The following is a 5,590-nucleotide window of genomic DNA, read 5'->3' as shown; positions in this document are numbered from 1 at the left end:
CCCCAGGCAAGCTCACTGAGTCCAGGGCGTGATTACCAACTATGGTTACATATTCACATTTCCAGCTCAAATATCTCTGAGTCCAGACCAGTATATCTAAATGTCCATTTAACACCTCCACTGGGCTGTCTTAATGGCCCACCAAATTCAAGATGTCTAAAACCTTGCCAAATCCAGCTCTAAGTCAGTAACTGGAGCCACCAACCCTCCAGTTATGGGAGTCCGAAACTTAGACAATCATCCTTAATTCCTCCTCCCAATCCAATCCTTCCCTGAGTCTTTTCGTTTTCCCTTAATACATGTTATCTACTTCTTTGACTGCAAGGTCTTGTCAGATCTGCACTGCAGCACGTGGAATCTTTTTGTTGTGACAATTTTACTCTCAGTTGCATCATGTGGGATCTAGTTCCTTGACCAGGGATTGAACTCAGGCCCTCTGCATTGGGAATGCAGATTTTAGTCACTGGACCACCAGGGAAGTCCTCTCTTTTTTATTTTTTAAATTATTTGATTGAATTTTATTTGTAGTAACAATAATCATTAAAACCAAACAAAAACAAACAAGCAAAAAACAAAACAAAAAAATCCTCCACACTGAATGGGAATAATACCCATTTCAAAACCCTTTGAAGTTTGATTGAGCTTTTTCAGTTTTACCTTCTTGATCTTAAACACGTCGACTTCTCTGTCTACTCATCTTTCACACCAAGCTACCACTTTTGTCTAAGCTCTTGTCTGGACTTCTGCACTGGCTGCCTAAACTAGTCTCTGGGTCCATTAGGATCCACCTCCAGTTTGTTTTCCACCCATTGCCAGGGTTATTTTTCCAAAATGCAAATCTGATCATTTAACTCACCCACTCAGAGCACATCACTGGCTTTCCATTGCCCTTAGGAGAGAGATCAAAATCCTTCCCCTGGTATCTCAGGGTTTACAGGGTCTGCTCCCTATCTGTTTCTCTAATCTTGCCTCCCTTCAAGAGTCTATTGGGTTTTCTGCCCCTATGGATGCCGCCGAGAAAGCATCGTTGACGTCTTCCCCAGCTCCACTGCTGCCATATCTATGTCACGGTCTCCCAAAGAGCCCTGAACAGCTGCGGAAGCTCTTCATCAGAGGACTGAGCTTTGAAACAACTGAAGAGAGTCTGAGGAGCCATTTTGAGCAATGAGGAACCCTCACATTTCCCATTGTGTGGTAATGCCGGATCCAAACACCAAGCGCTCCAGAGGCTTCCGGTTCGTTACGTATGCCACGGTGGAGGAGGCGGGTGCGGCCATGAACGCAAGGCCCCACGAGGTGGACCCAAGAGTTGTGGAACCAAAGCGGGGCGTCTCAAGAGAAGGTTCTCAAAGACCTGGTGCCCTCTTAACTGTGAAAAAGATTTTCGCTGGTGGCATTAAAGAAGACACCAAAGAACGTCACCTGGGAGATTATTTTGAAAATAATGGGAAAAAAGTCTGGGAAAATTGAAGTGATTGAAATCATCACTGACCAAGGCAGTGGCAAAAAGAGAGGCTTTGCTTTTGTAACCTTGGATGATCATGACTCCCGTAGACAAGACTGTCATTCAGAAATACCACACCGTGAATGGCCACAACTGTGAAGTGAGACAAGCCCTGTCTAAGCAACAGATGGCTAGTGCTTCATCCAGCCAGAGAGGCTGAAGCGGTTCTGGAAACTTTGGTGGCGGTCGTGGAGGTGGTTTCGGGGGGAATGACAACTTTGGTCACGGAGGAAACTTCAGTGGTTGAGGTGGCTCTGTTGGTGGCAGATATGGTGGCAAGTGGGGATGGTTATAAAGGGTTTGGAAATGATGGAAACAATTTTGGAGGTGGCAGAAGCTACAGTGATTCTGGCAATTACAACAATCGATCTTCAAATTTTGGACCCATGAAAGGCGGAAACTTTGGAGGCAGAAGTTCTGGCCCTGATGGTGGTAGATGCCAATACTGTGCCAAAGTATGAAACCAAGGTGGCTAAGGTGGTTTCAGCAGCAGCAGTATATGGCAGTGGCAGAAGGTTTTATTTACTGCCAGGAAAAAAAGCCAGAGAGGAGAGCCAGAGAAGTGGCAGAGACAGGTTACAACAGATTTGTGAATTCAGCCAAGCGCAGTGGTGGCAGGGCCTAGCTGCTACAAGGAAGACATGTTTTAGACAGTACTCATGTGTATGGGCAAAAAACTCAAGGACTGTACTTGAGACTAATTGTATAACAGGTTATTTTAGTTTCTGTTCTGTGGAAAGTGTAAAGCATTCCAACAAAGGGTTTTAATGTAGATTTTTTTTTTGGCGCCTATGCTGTTGATTGCTAAATGTAATAGTCTGATCATGACGCTGAATAAATGTCTTTTATTTTTTTAAGAGTCTATTTGTCTATTGGTCTCTCAATGCACAGATTGGGAGAAAATATTTGCAAATAATGTGACTGACAAGGGATTAGTCTCCAAAATTTACAAACAGTTCATGAGGCTTAATAGCATCAAAACAAACAACCCAATCAAAAAATGAGCAGAGTATCTAAATAGACATTTCTTCAAAGAAGACATACAGAGGGCTAAGAGGCACATGAAAAGAAGTTTAACATTGCTAATTACTAGAGAAATGTAAATCAAAACTAAACTGAGATATCACCTCACACCAGTCAAAATAGACATCATTTTAAAATCTACAAACAATAAATGTCTGAGAGGGTGTGGGGAGAAGGGAACCCTCCTACACTGTTGGTTGGAATGTAAATTAGTATAGCCAGTATGGAGAACAGTATGAAGTTTCCTTAAAAAAACTAAAACTAGAGCTACCAACAAAGAAGGAATTCACAGGGCCTGGACTCCATCTTAGGCCTGTTCATGCTGATCATGCTCAGCCACCTTTCCAATGGACTCTGAACTTTGTGTTTAGTGCCTATGAAGACAACAACAGAAGGATAAGACCCCCTCCAGACAGGGGAAACTTGAAGATCGTTATCTAGGTTACTGATTGCCTAAGAGAAAACATACACTAATCACCCCTTCCTCCACACAGGCCATAAATTTTTCTGTATCTATCTGAGTGTAACCTCAGGTTTATTGATTATTGGCTAATTGTTTGAGCACATGAGCACATAGCACGTGAATGATGGGGTTATGGGGATTGTATTTTCCTTGGTTTATGTAAGTCTCAAGGAATTTGGGGTGGTGGGTTCGGACACGTACTCATGGGGTATAAAAGATTTTCACAAATGCTGGTTGGGGTCCTTGGCTAAGAGGAGACTCTGCCTTGGGCCCGCCAGTGTAATAAACTGCACTCCACTATCTGCATTGTCCTTCTGAGTCAGTTTGTTTCCTGGAACGCATGACTACAACACCATCTGACCCTGTAATCCCACTCCTGGGCATATATCTGGAGAAAAATATGGTTCAAAAGGATACTTGCACCCCAACGTTCATTGGAGCACTGTTTCCAATAGCCAAGACAATGGAAGCAACCTAAATGGCCATCAGCAGAGGAATGGATAAAGAAGATGTGGTACATATACACATATTTTCATGGAATATTCAGTTCAGTTCAATTCAGTTCAATCGCTCAGTCGTGTCCGACTCTTTGTGACCCCATGAATCGCAGCACGCCAGGCCTCCCTGTCCATCACCAACTCCCGGAGTTCACTCAGACTCACGTCCATCGAATCCGTGATGCCATCCAGCCATCTTATCCTCTGTCGTCCCCTTCTCCTCCTGCCCCCAATCCCTCCCAGCATCAGAGTCTTTTCCAATGAGTCAACTCTACGCATGAGGTGGCCAAAGTACTGGAGCTTCAGCTTTAGCATCATTCCTTCCAAAGAAATCCCAGGGTTGATCTTCAGAATGGACTGGTTGAATCTCCCTGCAGTCCAAGGGACTCTCAAGAGTCTTCCCCAACACCACAGTTCAAAAGCATCAATTCTTTGGCGCTCAGCCTTCTTCACAGTCCAACTCTCATATCCATACATGACCACAGGGAAAACCATAGCCTTGACTAGACAGACTTTAGTAGGCAAAGTAATGTACTCTGCTTTTGAATATACTATATAGGTTGGTCATAACTTTTCTTCCAAGGAGTAAGCGTCTTTTGATTTCATGGCTGCAATCACCATCTGCAGTGATTTTGGAGCCCCCCAAAATAAAGTCTGACACTGTTTCTACTGTTTCCCCATCTATTTCCCATGAAGTGATGGGACGATCTTCGTTTTCTGAATGTTGAGCTTTAAGCCAACTTTTTCGCTCTCCTCTTTCACTTTCATCAAGAGGCTTTTTAGCTCCTCTTCACTTTCTGCCATAAAGGTGGTGTCATCTGCATATCTGAGGTTATTGATATTTTTCCCGGCAATCTTGATTCCAGCTTGTGTTTCTTCCAGTCCAGCGTTTCTCATGATGTACTCTGCATATAAGTTAAATAAGCAGGGTGACAATATACAGCCTTGACGTACTCCTTTTCCTATTTGGAACCAGTCTGTTTTTCCATGTCCAGTTCATATTACTCAGCTGTTAAAAAGAATGAAATAATACCATTTGCAGCAACATGGATATACCTAGAGATTGTCATACTGAGTGAAGTAAGTCAGAGAAGGAGAAATATTGTATGACAACCCTTATATGTGGAAACTAAAAAGAAATGATACAAATGAACTTATTTACAAAACAGAAACAGACTCACAGACTTAGAGAATGAACTTATGGTAGCTGGAGGTGGAGGATGGATGTGGGGAAGGGATAGTTAGGAAGTTTGGGATTGACATGTACATATGGCTATATTTAAAATGGATAACCAGCAGGGTCCTACGGTATGGCACACAGAACTCTGCTTAATGTTATGTGGCAGCCTGGATGAGAGGGAAGTTTAGCAGAGGGTGGATACATATATGTGTTTGGCTGAGGCCCTTTGCTGCGTACCTGAAACTATCACAGCATTGTTAATTGGCTATACGCCAATATAAAATAAAAAGTTTTTTTTTTTTACAAAAAAAAGTCTTTTGGTCTTTTATTTATTTTTTCCCCCTCAAACTTGCCATATTCTTCCTCATCATTTAACCATGGCATATTCTGTGTAGTCTGCTAGACCTCTAATTCATCTTTCCTATTTCCCTGGACCCTTTTCAATCTTCTGGACTAGATCAAATTCTCCCATTGTAAACTATCATTGATTTCCCTGATAGACTGTATATTTCACCTAGGTAGTGCTAACACAATTCTAATTTTCCATTTAGTTGTCTACTCATTTTATTAATTCTTGTTCTCCTCAACACAACCACTACGAGTCTGTAAGCTCCAGGGGAGCAAGGTCTCTGTGTCTGTTCACCATGAAATCCCAGCCCCTTGCTCTGGGTGCAGTTCTCATCTCTTAAAATCACAGATGCACATGCTTATCCTTGGATCAGGACACTAAGGTTTGTTCCGAGGTCATATACCCAGCAGGTGGGTAAATTCCAAATCTGACTCCCAAACCTGTCCTTTCTTCTTTACACTCTGCTGTCCTTTCAGGTGGGGGAAGGGTTGGGATTATGCCATTTTGGGGTGTGCAGTTCTAGAAACTTCATCTGCTTCCTGAAGTCTTTGAAAACGAATCTGAAAAAGGCTGA

At 42.8% G+C, this 5,590-nt stretch overlaps 1 pseudogene; it reads left to right on the top strand.

Moving 5' to 3' along the window:
- Positions 1 to 540: 540 nt before the first annotated feature.
- Positions 541 to 1,972, top strand: LOC120855144 (annotated as a pseudogene).
- The last annotated feature ends 3,618 nt before the right edge of the window (positions 1,973 to 5,590 follow it).

The sequence above is a fragment of the Oryx dammah genome, unplaced genomic scaffold (genome assembly GCF_014754425.2).
Source record: "Oryx dammah isolate SB20612 unplaced genomic scaffold, SCBI_Odam_1.1 HiC_scaffold_27, whole genome shotgun sequence".
Lineage (NCBI taxonomy): Eukaryota > Metazoa > Chordata > Mammalia > Artiodactyla > Bovidae > Oryx > Oryx dammah.
Note: the sequence above shows the minus strand (reverse complement) of the source record. Positions and strands in the feature narration are given on the sequence as shown.